General features: G+C 40.7%; 1 non-coding gene across 1 annotated transcript; it reads left to right on the forward strand.

Annotated features, from left to right (window-relative positions):
* Positions 1 to 2,537: 2,537 nt before the first annotated feature.
* On the forward strand, positions 2,538 to 2,640 carry LOC133091675 (U6 spliceosomal RNA). Its single transcript, XR_009700998.1, has one exon. It is a non-coding gene; the product is annotated as a U6 spliceosomal RNA (small nuclear RNA).
* Positions 2,641 to 20,481: the final 17,841 nt, after the last annotated feature.

Here is a 20,481-nt window from a genome sequence, read left to right on the forward strand (position 1 = left end):
AGAGTAGAATCCAAATGAAGAAGGATGGGTAATAGAAGCAAAGGAAAAAGAAAGTCTAGATAAAAGAGCAGAGACACTACATCTCAGAAAGTACAGGCCATTAAAAAATTCTTGGTAAGGACACCACAAGAAGGAAATCTAAAGTAATGAAGCCAGAAACGTTATCCTGATTCACCCTTCCTTCATAAAAGAAAAAATAAATTCATATAAAAAGGAACAATAGAATAAGATTGTGTTCAAATCCAACACTAAGTTAGATGTGTTAACTAACCATATTGTGGTGATCATTTTGCAATGTATAAGTGTATCACATTATTACATTGTACACCTTAAACTTACACAATGTTATATATTAATTATATCTCAATAAAGCTGGAAAAAAATCCAACACTTAGTCATCATAAGAAAAAAAGAGGACTTCCCTGGTGGCGCAGTGGTTAAGAATCCGTCTGCCAATGCAGGGTACATGGGTTCAAGCCCTGGTCCAGGAAGATCCCACATGCCGCGGAGCAACTAAGCCCGTGCGCCACAACTACTGAGCCTGCGCTCTAGAGCCCGCGAGCCACAACTACTGAGCCTGCATGCTACAATTACTGAAGCCTGTGCGCCTTGAGCCCATGTTCTGCAACAAAAGAAGCCACTGCAATGAGAAGCCCACGCACTGCAACTAAGAGTAGCCCCTGCTCGCCGCAACTAGAGAAAGCCTGCATGCAGCAACGAAGACCCAACACAGCCAAATATAAATAAATTAATTAAAAGAAAAAGTAAAAAGAAAAGAAAGGGCAGAATAACATTCTAATAGTGAAAACATATCAGAAAGACATGCTTATAAAACAGATGAAAAATTTATTATTTCAAAATGAGCTAAAAAACTAATAAAATAATATCAGAGAGGGAAGGACTATATAAATCAGAATTAGAGAAGCTTAGAAATGATGTAGGAGAACTCAGAATTAATATTAATCATTTGAGAGATGGAGACTAAAATAGAAAAAAACAGAAGAGTGAATAAATATATCAGATAACAGTAGGTGAAAAGGAGGGAATTCCAACAAATCAAAGAGATCTGTGAGAAAGTGGTAGATGTAGAAAGGTAAACAAATGAACAAACTATGTATAATAGAAGACCCACAAAAAAAAAAAGAGGAAATTTTAAAATAATTTAAATTTAAAAAGCAAACATTTAAGAAAAGTTTTCCTGAAGTAAAAAGAGATTTGACACTAGTACCTAGGAATATCAATCCAGAATGACCAATGTCAAGGTATATTCTCAGAAAACTTCTGGACTTTACAAGAAAAGAAAAAAATCTTTTGGGCATCTAGTCAAAATATCAAGTCACCTAAATGGGAAAGAAATGATTGTCTTTGAACTTTATTCCAGAAGAAGTAGAGAAACAGGGACTTCCCTGGTGGTCCAGTGGTTAAGAATCCGCCTTCCAATGCAGGAGACGCGGGTTCGATCCCTGGTTGGGGAACTAAGATCCCACATTCCATGGGGCAACTAAGCCTGCATGCTGCAACTACTGAGCCCACGTGCTCTAGAGCCCATGCACCACAACTAGAGAGCCCGTGTGCTCTGAAGCCTGCATGCTGCAACAAAAGATCCCACATGATGCAACAAAAGATCCCGCATGCTGCAACGAAGATCCTACATGCCGCAACTAAGACCCGACGCAGCCAAATAAAGAAATAAATAGAGTAACATATTGAAGATATTCAAGGAAAGAAAACATGAGCCAACGATTTTATATCTAGTCAACATGCCACAAATAATGAACATGAAAGAACCAGAGACTATTGCTCCCATGAATTTACTGAAGAAAGGTTTTTTAGACAACCAAAATGGAAAGACATTGGCATAAGGACTGATGGTGAGCATAAGATATGTATTTACCTGTAAAACTATGATGGTTATAAGAAGAGTACATGACCAGGCAAAGTAGGTATTACATAATAAGTAAAAGGGAAGAATGGTAAGAGGGATGAAATATAGAATATACTTGTTGCTGATGAGGATAAAAGGATATTTATTCAAATGAGATACTGCTGGATAGGGATAAGAGAGGAAAGAAGAAATTATTAATTAATTTCAATATTGTTGAGGAACCAATAGAAAATAACAAAAATAAGATGGGGGGATGGAGTTTATTTTAGTTTTAGTATAAAAGTAACCATTAAAATAAAAATAAAACCTTCCTAAATACCAAATACATTTGAGAGAGCAAATAAGTGAAACACCAGTGCTATAAAACACTTGTATTTGTATAACATAAAACAATATGAAGTGAAAACAATAGCATGCAGAAGAGTATATGTGGTATACTAATATTTGAATAAAAAAGGCAAAAATGAGGATATATGTGTGTATATGCATGCACATATACATATATATTATTTGCTTATTTTTGCAATTAAGAAAGGATAAACCAGAAACTTATGCGCAGGGGTTGAAGAAAACTACTCTGAGTTACATTTTATATAGTTTTGACTTTTTAACTATGCTACTGTTTTACATATTCAAAAAATTAAATTAGCTCTTGCTTTGGCAGCATGTATACTAAAATTGAAATGATACAGAGAAGATTTGCATGGCCCCTGCACAAGAATGACATGCAAATTTGTGAAGCATTCCATATTTTTGTTATGGATGTTAACTAAACTTTGGTAATTGTATCAATATATACATATACCAAATCATTATGTTGTATACCTTAAACTTACAAATCTTATATAGCAGTTATATCTCAATAAAACTGGAAAAAAATTAAGAAGCCCACTATCACAAAGAAAAAAATTAAGTCAACAAGGAAAGGAAAACTCTAACACTGAATATAAAGAGAAACAAATGAACCTATTTCGAGGTTAAAAGTTTTTTTAACAGATCTTTTTACCTTTAGTGGGCTATATTCTAGGGATAAAAAAAAGCACTGCAAACAATCTGGAACTTTATTGGTAGATTTGTTGTTGGTAGTGGTACTGATACAGTAATTCTGATACTATTGGGTGTATTGTAGGGAGGAGCAAATGAGTAAATATATTGATGTTGGATTGAAAACCAGGTTCTCACTGTGGGAGAAAAGAGATAAAAATATGGACTGGGAGGAAAAGAGGAAGAATCCTGTGGTGTTGGATTGGAGTTGGGGGATCAAGATAAATTTACGATTTAAAATCAAACATACTTCCTGGCTCTGTCCACTGAAAGGACCTAGACACAATGACACCCCAATAGCAATAAGCACTCTTACCACCCAGTTTTTGCTTTCTGTGAACTACTTCTCACTAAAAGTAATCAAGTTATCTTGGGGAAATGGCTGATTCTAGGTCTGAATCAAAGGAAAGTACAAAATGAGCTTGGGGTTTCCTCTGCTAGAGAGCAAACAAGTGCTCAAACAATGATGGGGTTATGTGTGAAGGACAGAGACCAGCTGGAAGGGGCTCCCACCTTGAAGGGGCCAAATTTGGGACAAATTGAACATCGAAAAGAAAATTAGTGGTAATGAAAAATCTGAGTTCATAATAATACTCAAGAAAATTAAAAAGTGAGTGTGAGGGAAGAGAAAGCTCTTTTCCTTAAGCAGTAGAATGCCAGCTAATAAATGTAGAGAGGAAATGATAAAATTCAAAAAAATGTGATCTTTGTAATCACAGAGTTGATTCAGGCAAGGTTTACTAATGGCTGCTAAAACATTGGGTGAAAGTTGTTGGGGAACAAGATATTCTCAAAGTACTATCCCACAGATTACTTATTAATTGTAAAGACATCTTTTCAAACTCTTTATAATGGAGAATTCTAGCAGATAGCACCTTAATCAACTGATTAAACCTAGCACAACCGATAATAGGACACAGTGGCTTCCTGTGCCTCTTGTGATGTGCTAAGAAGGACCCAACATCACCTCTGTAGAGTTTTTGCTAAAAATCTTTAACGAAATCTAATTCTGAAGAAACAACCAGATAAAAACAACTGGCCTGAAAGTGACAGGAAAGACCAAAAACAAAAAACAAAAAAAGCAGAAGAGCTGTTTTAGAATAAAGGAGACTGGACCAAACAAACCAAAAAAAATGCTCCAAAGGACATTACTGAGAAAATTGAAGAATTTAGTAAGATTTTTATATTAGAGAATAATCAGTGTTAAATCTACTATAATGACAGTTTGGTTATATAGGAAAATGTTCTTGTTTCTTAGGAGATAAATGCTGAAGTACTTTGGGGCGAAGCTTCATAAATTGTCTAACTTACTTTCAAATGGTTCAGTGAAACAAATACTCTCATATATATGGAAATATTATACAATGAACATATACAGCATTTAACTGCATATGTTAACAATCTAGGTGAGGGATATTTCAGTGTTCACTGTATTATATCCTCAACTTTTCTGTAGGTGTAAAAATTTTCATAATAAAAGTTTGGGGCAGGGGAATATACACATGGATTGGAGGTAGGTGTGTGACAGGATAGCCAGCTAGTGACCTGGAACCTGAGTGACCTGGCCTGAAAAGATGAGCTATACTGTATCGGTCAGGATCCTTTAAGCTTCATGTAACAGGATACTGGAGTCAAAGTAGCTTAAACTGTAAGGATACCTAATTATCTCATGTAACAAGAAGTTTAAAGGTACATGGCTCCAGGGTTGGTTAATTTGTCAGCTCGAGGCTTTGTAGCCCGATTCTGCCAGTTCCTCTCTAAGTCTCTTGGCTTTACTTCATGGTTGCAAAATGGCTGCCATAGCTTCATATATCATGTCCTCACATGACATATCCAAAGTAGGCAGGAAGGGGATGGACTAGCTCCTCCTTGGGCTTTGCCTTCTTGTATCAAGGATAAAATTCTTTCCATAAGCCTCCCAAGAAGATTCCTTTTACATCTCATTGCCCTTAACAAACCAATTCTGGTTCATCACCTTGGGTTGTTCACCTGAACAAAACTGATTGGGAGGGATGATTGTGGGATGGGCAGCCAATAGTGTTTTGCCACATGAGCCAATCAGACTCTCTTGCTCAGGAATCTGAGCCAAGAAACCCAGCCTGGGTTTGCTGTTAGTGAATGGACAGCAAACCAGAAGTTGAGTTGAGGCCATGACACACCAGGCCATGTACAAGCTAAGGTTATGACAAGAAAAATTCTATAGAGAGGGTAAGGAAGCCGTTTGGTAGAGAAAGGAGAATGGCGCACATCTGCAGAAGTGGGTGGAGCTGCCCTGAGGGTTAGAAACAGTTCCCTAAACTGCCTAGATCCCTGATGTTTTCTGGTTATGATTTCACTTCCAGGCTAGAGAGAATGTACCAGTTAGGACTCAGAAAAAAGCAAACAAACAAAAACTGCCCTAGCACAAAAGAGGAATTAGTTATCAGTGTCTTTCCTACCCAAGGCAGGAAGTTTACCCTGTCCTTAGGAAGTACTGGAACGAGAAAGGGCCAGAATGAGGTGACTTCTGTCTGCCTCTTCCTCTGTGTTTCTCCGTAGTTTATTGCATTTTTTTTTTTTGAAGTATAGTTGATTTACAATGTTGTGTTAGTTTCAGGTGTACAGCACAATGATTCAGTTATATATATATTCTTTTTCAGGTTCTTTTCCATTATAGGTTATTACAAAATATTGAGTATAGTTCCCTGTGCTATACAGTAGGTCCTTGTTGGTTATCTATTTTATATATAGTAGTGTGTATATGTTAATCCCTACCTCCTAATTTATTCCCCATCCCCGTAGTTTATTTCATTCTTATCTCTGCAGTAGGATATCTCTGCTTCATGTTCCCCATGTTATCATACATCCGCCCACGCCTTCTAAATTTGCGTTTAAGTTTTGTCCCCCTGAAGAATCCAGCTGGTACTCAGTCCCTGGGTCCTAGTTTCAAATTCCCAAAGGAAAGAAGCTGAGAGACCTAAGTTGGGTCATATGTCCAATCTGCACAGTCCATAGGCTTCAGGTCACAACACACAAGCATGGGATAGTGAGGAGCAGAACTAGGAGAAAGGGGTCATTGACTCAGGCTGGAAAGACACCCCAAAAGATTTCCACCATGATCCTTAAAAGAATGGCTTGCAAGATCGGAGGGTAGGGGCTTCCCTGGTGGTCCAGTGGTTAAGAATCCGCCTGCCAATGCAAGGGACACGGGTTTGAGCCCTGGTCTGGGAAGATCCCACATGCCGCGGAGCAACTAAGCCCGTGCGCCACAACTACTGAGCCTGCACTCTAGAGCCTGCGAGCCACAACTACTGAAGCCCGCACGCCTAGAGCTCGTGCTCTGCAACAAGGGAAGCAGCCACCTCAATGAGAAGCTGGCGCACCACAACGAAGAGTAGCCCCCGCTCGCTGCAAGCAGAGAAAAGCCCGCGTGCAGCAACGAAAGACCCAACGCAGCCAAAATTAAATAAATAAATACAATTTAAAAAAAACAAAAAAAGATTGGGGAGTAGGAATTTGCCCCCTGGGGACATTTTGCAATGTCTGAAAACATTTTTGGTCATCACAACTTAGGGGATGAGTACTACCTGTATCTAATAGGGAGAGGCCAGGGATGTTGCTAAAATCCTAGAATGTTCTCACAACAAAGAATGATCTCATCCAAAATGTCCATAGCACCGAGGTTGAGAAACTCTGCCTCCCTTTTGATTCTAGTAACTGCTCTTTCAATCAAATGGAGCATCTGTACCCACAGAGCACACACCCAGGCCTGGTAAGTCACAGGGCTCAGTAAATATTTGTAGGGCAGAGATCAAATGAAAACACCATCCTGGGATTCTGTGGACGCTGATTCTACTGCTGATTACCCGGATTCAGGGTGCATTCTTGGTGAAGGAGCCCACAAAGGCAGGAGATGCCGAGGTTCCTGCCCTGGGTGGGGGATTGTTAAAAAAAAAAGGGAAGGGCTTCCCTCGTGGCGCAGTGGTTGAGAATCTGCCTGCCAATGCAGGGGACACGGGTTCGAGCCCTGGTCTGGGAGGATCTCACATGCCGCGGAGCAACTAGGCCCGTGAGCCACAACTACTGAGCCTGAGCGTCTGGAGCCTGTGCTCCCAACAAGAGAGGCCGCGACAGTGAGAGGCCCGCGCACCGCGATGAAGAGTGGCCCCCGCTTGCCGCAACTAGAGAAAGCCCTCGCACAGAAACGAAGACCCAACACAGCCAAAAAGAAAGAAAGAAAGAAAGAAGCTTTCATTTAAAAAAAAAGAAAAGAAAAGAAAAATCAACCAGCTAAAAAAAAAAAAAAGGAAGATGGAATAAGCAGAAACAGATCCAAGCAGAAGACAGAACTAGAAACACACACACAACTTGCTCTTACAAATGCTCAAAACATAAACAGCAGCTGCCTAGCTGGTACCTGCTCCTCCCCAAGCACCATAAGGGAGAGCCGTAAATCCTTATGTCCCAAACATCTGTCGGTGATGACAGGGGCATCTTTTTTTCCACACTAACTTGTCTGGCAGGGAGGTACAGGCTCCAGGCCATTGGGTTTCTTTCTGGCTTAGTCAATACAACATCTGCTATCATCTTCTAAGGAGCATTGTGCCTGGAATCTTCAAACAAACAAACAAACAAAACAAAAAAACTGTAAATGACTCAGAGAGGAGAAGGCTTCAGGAATAAGGAGAAGAAAGAAATTTTAAGGCAAGACATTTCCCTGAAATTCCTGATAAACTCGACGCTGCTATTTGGCAAAGGGGAATAAGTTTTCAAAAGTTTCTGGAGGAAACCCCAGAAATTAGATAACTTAGGGTCTTTGCTGCCCTCTACTGATTATGATGAAGACTAGCAGGGGGTTCGAGATGCAGAGCGGTGTTTCAGTGGATTGCTTCATTCCTTCACTTAATTTTCAACACATATTTACTGTGTATAAGTATACTTTGCCTATACCCTGTGCAGGTGCTGTGCTAAGCATTAGTGCAACGGTAAAAAATACATGTCCCTGTTCTCCTGGGATGTACATTCTAGCAAATGAGACAGACTATGTGTAAGTCAACAAATAAGAAACATTTAAAGTTTGTTCAGAGGGCTCTGAAAGCACTTAACAGGCAATTTAAGACTCGGGGGCTGGGAGGTGACACGTGAGCTGAGACTGGAAGGTTGAGACAAACTCAGCTGAGATGAGAGCAGAGCCCAGGGCTCTGCAGGCAGATTAAGAAGTGGGTCCCTGAACCTGGCGTGGGAACAGGGGCCAGTGTGGAGGGAAGGCCAGAGGGGCGGGTAGGGGCTGGGTCATGCAGGGACCCTGCAGTCTGCGAAGGAACTTGGATTTTCTTCTGAATAAATCTTACCCAATAGAGGAAGCTGTTGAAAGGTCGCTATTTTTGTTTTTAAAAGATTATTCTGGGACTTCCCTGGTGGTCCAGCGGTTCAGACTCTGCACTCCCAGTGCAGGGGGCCCAGGTTCGATCCCTGGTCGGGGAACTAAGATCCCACATGCTGCGACTAAGCCCCTGCAACTACTGAGCCTGCGTCAGCATCGAAGACCCAGCACAGCCAAAAAAATAAATAAAATTAAAAAAAGATTATTCTTTCAGTAGGACATTTTCACTCTAGGATTTCCGTAAAGATTTTTCCAGAAGTATCAGAAAGTTTACAGGTGCGTACATGAAAGAAATAAGTAAACATCTAGAGGATCACTCTGTCTCCTGTGTGGATCATGGAAGGTAGGGCAGGGGACAAGCCTAGGAGGCAGAGCCAGGCAGGGGCTGTGTGGGAGGTAGGCTGGACCAGAGTGGTGCCGTGGACATGGGCAGAAATGGATGGACAGAAGATGCCTTTGGGAGCTGCACCTTCAGGACCCACTGATGAGTCAGATGTGGCAGAGGATGACTGACAGCTGCCGAAGCTACGAGGGCACGCTGATCAGCCGTGACACGCGATTGAAGAAATGTGGCACCTGCAAGGCTCCGATCTGGGCTCTTTGCGGGCCCGGGGGCGAGGACCATTACTCGCAAGCCTTTGCTCTCTCTTTCTGCTCGGCCTGGGTGACTATACCTGACAGGTCTCAGGGAGGCAGCCCTCATAAAAATGGCTGTAAAGCCTTTTGCTAATACGCAGCCTCCCATAAATGTCAGGGGATGAGAATTACAGCCCCCCAGGATCATCAAAGAGAGAGGGGGCTGCAGCTCGAGGAAGCCACAGCGACTGTAAAGGCACTGAGCTGTCTTTCCAAGCTGTATTTTAGTGTCAGGGAAGATGTGACCAGAGGAAGTGGAGTGCTAGCCGAGGCCAAAGTGGCCCAGAGCCTTTCTTGTAAGTTTAGTTATCACATCTGTCTGCAAAGCTCCTCTTCACTCAGCCCAGGGCTTCTTCAAGGTGAAGTGGGGCATAGTCTTCACTTGTACCAATTCAGCCAGGAGGAGTGGGGATGTTAGGGAGCCTGGCCTCGGGGCAGCCTCTCATTCTGGGAAGTAAACAACATACTGTTTCCCGCCTTTTCCAACCCTTGACCCACCTGTCAGCTAATTAGTACCTAGCGCCTAGGAGTGTTCCCCTGCTCACCAGCTGTCTGGCGGTCCTTTGACGCACCGCATATGTCTAACAGCCCTGACCCCAAACTCCCTTTCTTTCTCCCCTTTTATTTCTCTCTTTCTTTAATATGCACTCAACATACAGCTAAAAATCACTGGGATCATATGATAAGCATGGCATTGTGTTGGGGTCCTGGAAACTGGGCTAGGGAGGGTGGGTAAAGAAATATGATATGAAGACCCTATTCAGAAGAAGTTATTCATCTAGCTGGCTGCCAGCTGGATGAGTTACTTCCGGGAGCACAGACGCACTGAAAAAGTAGAACAGTAACAAGTAATGGTGGCTAACATCTCTTCCAAGGGTAGACGGAAAGCCAGGTACCTGCCAGGGGCATTGTCTCAGGGGGTCCTCATGATAACCTTACGAGGTGAGTACTATTGCCATTCTTGCTTTCAGATGAGGAGGCTGAGGCTTGGGGAGGTGGTGACTTTTGCAGGGTGACAGCTAGTGAGTAATGGAACCCTTTTTTAACCCAAGTCTGCCTGATCCTAAAGCCTGTGCACTACTCTGTCTCTGTCCCATCAATTAGGTTAACAGGATATTACTAATAGCATGGGGGATAATCTACATGCCGCTCCATTTCTGAGGCCATGCTGCCTTTTGTTTTTCCCTAACTTCTATACACTTGTGCACACAAACACACACACACATACACCCCTTGATCCATACCCCCATCCTGACCCTAATTTTTTGGACCCTAATGGCATTTTTGACATTGAATCAAAATTATACCAACACTGTTACATGTTTATTGAGAAAGCATTTTCAGGATCAAAGTCCAATAAATCATAAACCCCAATAAATAATCCTCCCCCCAAACACCAATACTTTTCTGGATCAGTTTTCTGTATTAGGCAGTATTTTTTCATTTTTTGCTATTAGTTTTTTTATTTACTAAAGTTTCTTTTTTTAAAAAATTATTTATTTATTTATTTATTTTTGGCTGCGTCGGGTCTTCGTTGCTGCGCACGGGTTTTCTCTAGTTGCTGCGAGCGGGGCTACTCTTCGTTGTGGTTCGTGGGCTTCTCACTGCGGTGGCTTCTCTTGTTGCAGAGCATGGGCTCTAGGCACGCGGGCTTCAGTAGTTGTGGCTCGCGGGCTCTAGAGTGCAGGCTCAGTAGTTGTGGCACGCAGGCTCAGTAGTTGTGGCGCACGGGCTTAGTTGCTCCGCGGCATGTGGGATCTTCCCGGGCAAGGGATTGAACCCGTGTCCCCTGCGTTGGCAGGCGGATTTTTAACCACTGCTCTACCAGGGAAGTCCCTAAAGTTATTTCTGACAGAATTAGTTCTTCATTTGAATTTCAGAGTGAAGATTTGAGTCATCCAGCAGTTCTCTCTGCATCAAATTTTACCAATTGTTATATAGTTGTGTGAAGTTTCTTCAATGACTGTTATTTCTACCAGGCTCAACTTTCCTGGCTCAAATTTTGCAGATTTGCACTTTAAGATTTGATCTTCAGTCAATTTTTAGTCAATATCACATTTTACTACATGCAATGATAGCTATTTTCAGTTTCAATTTGTACTGGTTATTTTTACCAGAAATATCCATTATGAATTGGACATCAGACTAATAGTTTGTATTTATTACTTAGCTAACCTATGAGAAAATTGAGAGCAGTTTATGCAACAGAGAGAGCCAGGTAAAACAGAGAGAAAGATTCAGACATGAGAGATAAAGACAGCAAGAGGAGGTCAAATAATAAGAAAAAATATTATATTTATAGAAATGGTAATAGCTAATGTTTATTGAGCACTTACTATGAGCCCTGTTCTAAACACTTTAAATGGGCTTACATTCATTTAACCCCCACAGAAACTCTGCAGAGATACAATTATTATTATTATTTCCATTTTAAGATGGGGAGACTTTGGCACAAAGAGTGGAAATAAATTGTCCCAAATTATGCAGCAGGTAAAAGGCAGATCCAGGATTCAAACCCAGGCAACCTGTGACAGAGAAGCTGCAGCAGTCCTTGGATATTGCTTGCTTACTTCTTGGTATTGCAGCATTGAAACATCCCCTGGAACAAAATGGTGGGGTGAGTCAAAATGTCCTTCTTCCATCCCATGCTTTGCTGCTACCTGAAATGCCCACCACATTGTCTGTGCCTAATACAATCACATGCTTCCTACAGGGGAGCTGGCCTGACCTCAGGGAGGAGGGGCCACTGCCCACAGGGCTGGGTCTCCTTACCCTCTGCTGGGCTTCCCAGCATCTGAGCTAATCCCTGTTGGAAATTTTATCATCTGTGCTGCAGTTTTTGCTTCTTAGTCTTCCTCAACTAGACCATAAGCTCCTTGAGGGCAGGAGTTGGGTCTCATTATACTGTTTCCATTTACAAGTGTAGAACTGTACAAGTTAGAAAGGCTATGAATGAATGTGTCATTTCACTAATAGCGAATTCCACTAGCAGTGATTTGCTTTATTATTTACTTTTTAGTATGATTACTTTGGCCTAACAAGTTCTTCTGCATAAAGGGACCTGTGACCTTTCATGTTAGTTCTGGAAACTTCCTAATTCAAATCCCATGAAGTTTTGATGTTCTGATGCAAGTGACTGGGCTGTGGGTAAATTTAATTTCCACATTCCTACGTTTCTGTTTCGTTCTAAAAATCCTACAGTATCTGGTTAACAAAGAAATTTGAATATGATACAGAGTCCAAACCCAGCAAGTCTATTTAAAATTTATGTCTGTGACTATAACTATATACTTGATCTTTAAGGTTGGAGAAGTTATCCCTATGTAACCCAGGCTGCCCCAGTTAGAAATCTTAATGTGGCCTAAAATTCCCCACCTGTCCCACACTCAAATCCAATCACTCACCTAGTTTTGTTGATTCTACCTTTTAAATAGCTCCTGCTCTGGGGCAGTGCGGGAACCAGCAATCTGTCAGGTGAGGTGCCCCAGAGGAGGTAGAGCACACATGCATCTCGCGAGGTCAGGCATGAAAGAGGGCTGGCGGAAAACAGTGCCGGCGAAGGGAGACTGTCGGCATGGCCTTTGACGTAAGGGGTGAAGTAACAGATTAGGTATGAAAGCTAGTCATTTTCCTTCAACAAGTGTCACTTTGCTGCCTTCCCTTCTCTTAAACTGTCTTCACTTAGCCATTAGCTTCAGCAACGCGGATCTTTGGGGGCTGAGGCTTGTATAACTGACCATTTTGCGTTTCTACAATCATCATAATCTCATTGAGATTTAAGAACCCTCGGGAGTTCCCTGGTGGTCTAGTGGTTAGGATTCGGCACTTTCACCGCGGTGGCCAGGGTTCAATCCCTGGTCCGGGAACTGAGATCTCTCAAGACGCACGGGTGCGGCAAAAAAAAAAAAAAAAGAAATAGGAAAAAACAAAAAAAAACCCCTCACTTTGCTTCCACCTGAGTGGAAGAAAGAGAATAGAAGTATGTTCCAAATGGAATACGCCAATATTTCAAGCAAGGGCTACCCACAAAAAAGTTTGCAGAAAAATGGACAAATAGCTAAAAGTTTCTAAAGTCTTCTTTTTTGATATTACACCTGCAACCTCCTTGTTTAATTACAGGTGATTCCATCCTGTTTCACAAAATATATTTCTGAAAAGTTATATACATATATATATATATACACACACACACTTACATGTAATAAGGACGAATCTATAAAAGATTACAAATTCACAGTTACACTTAACCGTTTGTTTAGAGCTTATCTTTGATGATGTATTTGCAATATCTCATATCTCTGGTCTTTGACCAACTCAAATCAAATAACTTCTAATTGGGAAAAAAAAAAAGCTCCTGAACCTGTCCCCTCTGCTCCAGTCTTGCTGTCATTGTCTTAGCTCAAAGTCTCATTACGGTCAATCACAACAATTTCTACTGTCTCCCTGATTGCAAACTTGCTCTATTCTAACTCATCATACTGACTGTAGTCAGCAAATCTGATCCTGTCACTTCCCTACTTGAAACCCCTGAATAAAAACTTCTTATTACCTATGGAATAAATATAACCTCACCCACCTTTCTAGTTCATCTCCTGCCACTCCCCTGTACATCAGTGCTTTAGTTCCTAAATTTGCTCCCAAAATGCTATTCCTTAATGCATCCTTTCCTGGTCCTTGTTTGCTTCCTCAGTGTCCATCTTCACAGTGGACGGTCCTTGTTTGCTTCCTCAGTTTCCATCTTCACAGTGGACTTTCCCTCCAATCAGAGCCCCTGCTTCTGTGTTTCTGCCTTAATTCCCAGCAGTATGGCATAAAGATTCAGGGCAAATGCAATAGTGTGGAATTGCCTGACTACACCACTTAAACTGTATGAGTTTGGGCAACTCAATGAACCTTTCTTTTTTTTTTTTAATTTTATTTATCTATCTATTTATTTTTGGCTGCATTGGGTCTTCGTTGCTGTGTGCGAGCTTTCTCTAGTCGTGGAGAGCAGGGGCTACTCTTCGTGGCGGTCACGGGCTTCTCATTGCCATGGCTTCTCTTGTTGCGGAGCGCGGGCTCTAGGCTTGCAGGCTTCAGTAGTTGTGGCGCGCAGGCTCAGTAGTTGTGGTGCACGGGCTTAGTTGCTCCGCGGCATGTGGGATCTTCCCGGACCAGGGCTCGAACCCATGTCCCCTGCATTGGCAGGCGGATTCTTAACCACTGCCTCACCAGGGAAGCCCTCAATGAACCTATCTAATTCTCAGTTACCTCATCCGTGAAGTGGGGATAAATTGTTGCCGCATATGATTGTCATGAGGACTTAACTGGGAAGTTCCATGTAAAATGCTTGCATGTGGTAATCACTTAGTCAACACTAGTCATTTGCCATGGCTATGATTTGGTTTATCTACTTCCTCTTCTAGGCTGTGTACTCCATGGACAGCGGCTCGTTTCTTTAGCAACTGTGATAGTTCCTGGCACACAGTAAGTGTTCATCAAATGTTTGCCAAATGGACAAATGAATGGATTTGCCAAATGGACAAATGAATTATCTTCTGAATTCAAAATTAGAACACTTGGTCTGATACGTTTTTGTAATGGAGAGGAGTTCACGTAACTTCTAAGATGGAGTTATTGCTACAGCAATAACAAATTATTACTTTACTTTGTCCTGAGACTGGTGTGGTGCTTAATGATACACTGCAGATGTTGAGTTTTGTAAATTTTAAGACACAGAGCTTTCAAATTGAACTGAGGAAGCACAATGTTGTCAAGACTTGGGTTCTAGTCCTGTTTTTGCCACTAACTGGATATGTGACTGTGAGAAAGTTAATAATCAAACCCTCAGGGTCTCTGCTTCCTCATCAAATTTGTGCAAAGAATGTTGGACTAGATGATCTCAAAGATTCTTTTTAGCTTTCCAATTAACTGCTTTTGTAACTTCTCAAGGTGGCAATTTGGGGAAATTGTGTATGACAGTATTTAAAACAATTGCATTATAATAGAGTCTTAAATATTACTTTTATGAAAAAAAAATAACGACTAAGAATGCTCTTTAGCCAACTTGAACTCTTTCCCTTGGGTCCCAGGATTGCTTTAGGGACACACTGTCTAAGACAGTACACCCATTCATTTTACTATGTGTAGGGAAAGTACTTGTTGTTTTAGCTAGCTAATTAAAGTCTTTTAAAAATAATGTTCTCTTTTAGAGCTGTCCTTTTACAGCTTTCAATCATAACGCCTCTTAAAATAAACAAAATCCTTAACTTCCTAATTAAAGAAATAACCGTTATGTGAGGATTCCTGAGATGATGTTGTTTTAATTTTGAAAAACAGAAAAATTTTAATAGTATGATTTTAGAGCTGGAATGAACCCCAAAAGACATAATTGTTGTTGCTAAAAGAAGGAAAGAGAAATGCCTCACCAATTTAGTAAGATAAATAGCAGTTACTTTAAACAATGCGTTTGATTAACAGTTTATATTAATGAACCAAGAGATTATAAATGTGTCATTGAGTATTTTGGAACAAATCCAGAGTTTCTTGGAGTTAAACTAGTAAAATGCATATATAATACAATGGACTTAGGTACAGTCATTTATGTTAATAAACCAAGAGATTGCAAATGAGTGGTTGATTATTCTAGGACAAATCCAAATGAGGGTAATCCTAGGGAATGTGATTATCATTTAATAAGTGGAAGCCTAAATAATTATATGGTATTCTATTGGGAAAAAATTGTGGAAACAAAACATAGATGGTCATCCCAGAGTACTGTACTCTACTCTGTGGCTTGCAGATCCCAGGAGGTCCATGAAATTATCTTAAAGGACTGCAAATTCATGAGCTCACTAATTATTGTTTGTTTGTTGACTGAATCAGCCAATGATGTTAATAATAAAAATGACTTCCTTTCTGTTTGCTTCCTATAGAGCGGAACAGAAAAGAACACACCTCTTTTTAAATTTCCTATTAGCTAGAGAAGTAGGCTTAGCTATATATGCAAGGAATAGGCTCTTGGGTGGGACGGAGAGTTCCCCAATGCAAGAGTAGGCAAAGATGCTTTAAGTGGAAAGTATATCTCTATTTGGAACAGTGAATTTTCAGACTATCATGACCCAATCCCATTAAAGATTCAAATCAAATAACTTACTGCCCTTGTTCTGGTCCAATCACATTGAGCTGCTTTCTGATAATTTTGCTTGCTCTGTAAATCTGCCCACAGAGAGGATAGGAACGTCTGGCTCACCTGACAGGTGTAATTCTCTGTAAATAAATTGGTATTCTGGTTTATCGAAATGGATCTTTGGTTCTAGTCTTTTTTTTTTTTAAATAAATATATTTATTTATTTATTATTGGCTGTGTTGGGTCTTCGTCGCTGCGTGCGGGCTTTCTCTAGTTGTGGCAAGCACGGGCTACTCTTCGTTGCGGTGCGCGGGCTTCTCATTGTGGTGGCTTCTCTTGTTGCGGAGCACGGGCTCTAGGTGCGCAGGCTTCAGTAGTTGTGGCACATGGGCTCAGCAGTTGTGGCTTGCGGGCTGTAGAGTGCAGGCTCAGTAGTTGTGGTGCACGGGCTTAGCTGCTTCGCAGCATGTGGGATCTTCCTGGCTGAGGGATTGAACCCGTGTCCCCTGCATTGGCAGGTGGATTCTTAACCACTGTGCCACCAGGGAAGTCCCTGGTTCTAGTCTTATTTTGCCAAGAAAATCTATTTGGAGAACTGTAAAGCTAGGAGTACAATCCTTAACCACACGTATTTCCCAAGGTCAAGGGTACCTTGGGTGCTCTCTTGGCACTCAGGTAACTGAGCCTTTTCTAGGGACATTTCTGTGCACTGCTTGCCCTGATCATTGGATGAGCATCTTGTCAAACCCTCTCATTTTATAGATGGATAATAAGGCATATATCACAATATGGCTGTGGTTTCCACCCTCTGCACTTGGCATCATTGAGAGTTAGCTATCTGGAAGCTGAAAACGTATTTTAAAAACTTTTTATTTTGAAATAATTTTGGATTTACAGAAGAGTTGCAAAGTTAATACCGAAATCCTCTGCACCCAGCTTCCCTTAGTGTCAACATAACCATGGTACATTTATCAAAACTAAGAGGTACAGGGGACTTCCCTGGTGGCACAGTGGTTAAGAATCTGCCTGCCAATGCAAGAGACACAGGTTTGAGCCCTGGTCCACAAAGATCCCACAAGCTGCGGAGCAGCTAAGCCCATGCACCACAACTACTGAGCCTGCGCTCTAGAGCCCATGAGCCACAACTACTGAGCCCACGTGCCACAACTACTGAGCCCACATGCCACAACTACTGAAGCCCATGTGCCTAGAGCCTGTGCTCCGCAACAAAAGAAGCCACTGCAATGAGAAGCTTGCGCACCGCAATGAAGAGTAGCCCCTGCTCGCCGCAACTAGAGAAAGCCCACACGCAGCAATGAAGACCCAACGCAGCCAAAAATAAAACAAACAAACAAACAAACCTAAGAGGTACAATACTAACTAAACTACACACTGTATTCAGATTTCCATGGCTTTTCCTGCTAGTGTCCTTTTTTGGTTCCAGGATGCAGGCCAAGATCCCACATCGCAGTTAGTTGTCATGTTTCCTTTGTTGCCTTAAACAGTTTCTCTGTCTTTACCTGTCTTTCATGACTTAGACACTTTTGAAGAGTAGTGATCAGGTGTTTTGTAAAATGTTCTTCAATTTGAGTTTGTTTAATGTTTCCTCGAGTTTAGATGGAGGTTACAGATTTTGCGGAAGAATAGCACAGAGGTGAAGAGCCCTTCTCATCATGTCATATTAGGGGTGCATGCTGTCACTGAAGATGTTAATCTCCATCACTTGGTTAAGATGATGTCTGTTGGGTTTCTCCACTGCAAATGTAAGCTGTATCTGGTGGTCACTAAGTCTAACTTACACTCAAGGAGAGGGGACTTAACTCCACCTTCTGAAGGGAGGACTGTCAAAGAACTTGTGGACATATGTTAAAACCGCCACAGTGTTTTATAAATTTGGGGTGGAGATAGTTGGAGTAATGCAATATCCTGTTTCTCCTTAAAGTTTCACCCACTAATTTTAGCACTCACCAGTAGACCTTGCCTGCAGCAATGATTACCGTGGTGTTCTAATGGTAGTTTTCTGTTTTCCTCATTCCTTTCATGTTTATTTAAAAACAAGGTTTTAAATGGATATCTATTTGTACCCCAGTGTGTTTTGTGACCTGGTGTCTTTTTATCTGGCTCCTCAATTTGGTCAACTTGGATAAGTCCTTCTCTTGAGGATATCTTTTCTTCTAGAAGACAGATTCACAAGTTTCTTTTCCCCTTCCTTTTGTAGTCATCAGATTTTCTATAAGTTTTGGCATTAAAAACAAAAAGCATACAGCATTGTTGGCTTTCCAACAAAAGGTCAAACATGAGTTAATTATATCTCAATTTTTAAGAAGTCAAACATGAGATTTTTGTTACCTTAATCTCCCTTATGAAGATGTTTTTACTCTTTACGTGTGTTGGGGTACATCATATCATCTCCTTTACTTTCTCATCAATTGTCCAACTAAAAACTAACAATGTAAGAAGACACATCTTGCTGTGTATCAGTTTAAATACTTTTAGGCAGCTTCCTATAGTTGAATGTTTCAAGGACTTAGAATATTTTCTCTATGAATGGACGATTTCAATATTAAAAAAGTAGAGAGGATAGTATCATAAACCCTCATCTCCCCATCATCCAGCTTCAACAGTTATCAAGGTATAGTCAACCTTGTTTCATCTATAACCTGCTGCCCTCCCCTCACATTCTCTCCCTGACCTTGCTGCTCCCCATTCTTGTTTATTTTGAAGCTAATCCCAGATATTATTTTATCCGAAAGTCTTCAGTAGGTATTAGAATTTTTTTTTTGGTGTCAACTAGAAATGATAATCATTAACTAATTTGCGCATTGACTTATTTATTAACTGGCACTGAGGTATATTCAGGAGAACCTGATTAAAAAACACGAATGCATTCCTACTCTCTTGGAGTCTGTATTCAACTGCACATTGAAGTTACTATCTGAGCCACCTTAGTAAATTTCTTAGTTACCTAACTTCTCTTTGTCTCAGTTTCTTGACATGTAAAAGAGACAGTGATGTTACCTTACTTAGATGACTGTTGTGAAAAGAAAATGGATAATGTATGAAAATTCTAGCGTCAAAAATGATTGATTGTAGCTAATTGAAACGGATTGAATAACTGAAAACCCGTGAGTCTATAATAATACTTAAAGAAGTCAGAAGAAAGAATCTGTCCCCAGTTGAGATGACTATCAAACCATCATTTTATTTTGAAAGTTGATAAATAAAGGGAAAGAACTAAGCATTTATCCACTTTTAGCATAGAAACTGTATTTGGGGGCAATAGCCCCTGTTGTTGAAGGAAATCTCTAATTTACAGAAGAATTGTTAGCTAGTAAATGTAGAAAGTAACATGTAATTAGAAAATCATTATTTTGCTAGCCCTAAGGAAAGTATTGATTCAGGAAAAGATAAAATCATTAAACCATTAGGTTCATGGTGGATAGGTAGGGTGACCATTTGTTCAATTTTGCTGGAGATGGTTTTGGTTTATGACTGTTGTCCAAAAGTAATTATTAATAGTGCAGATAACATTCTGATTACAATGTAAGGATTGAGCTGTCATAACCTTAACCCAATGTCAGTGATTAAGGGTGGGAAATTTAGATATTCATAGGTCTCCTGGTATGATGTAACTGAAATACACAGTACTACTTATGAAGTCCTCTTGATAAAAATGTTCAATTTATATCTGATCAAGTCTTCAGATCTAACTTCCAACTTATAAAAAATACAAGGGTTAGAGGAATCAATCAGGCAGATCCAAAAGGTGGAACTGGCCTGGGATCTTCAGCAAGTCAGTGTCATGAAAAAACGGACTGTTCTAGGTTAAAAGGGTCTTAAGTGACATAGCAACCAGATGCATTGCATGGTTCTGAATTGGATCCTGATTTGATCAGAACCAACCAGTTGAAAAGGACATTTTAGGGACAGTTGGGGAAATTTGAATATGGATTTGGTATTACTGCTAATTTTGTTAGAAGTGAAAATGTTATTTTTGATATGTAGAAAACTGGGGAATTTTTTAAAAGAGATAAATACTGATGTATTGAGGGATGGAATGTCATGATATTTATAATTTAAAATACTTCAGAATTAAAAACAATAAAGTGAGTTGACAGGAAAAGAAATAAGGTAAAATATGTAAAACACATTATACACATAATGCTCAATGTTACAATAGGTAGTAACAAGTGCTTGGAATGTTACAAAGGCATCTTGTGTGCTATAGGAGAATATGATAGGGGAAATTACCTAGATGGGGGTGGCTAGCGGTCAGATTTTCTCTCTGAAGAATGCTTCCTGGAGGAAGTAATTGTGTAAGTTGAGACCTGAAAGGAAGTGTGGTAGGTGAGATGGCCCCCAGTGATACCACCTCCTGGTATTCAGCTCTTGTGCAATCCGCTCCCCTTGATTGTGGGCTGGATGTATTGACTTGCTTTAATGAAT

This window comes from Eubalaena glacialis, chromosome 4, assembly GCF_028564815.1.
Source record: "Eubalaena glacialis isolate mEubGla1 chromosome 4, mEubGla1.1.hap2.+ XY, whole genome shotgun sequence".
Classification (NCBI taxonomy): Eukaryota; Metazoa; Chordata; class Mammalia; order Artiodactyla; family Balaenidae; genus Eubalaena; species Eubalaena glacialis.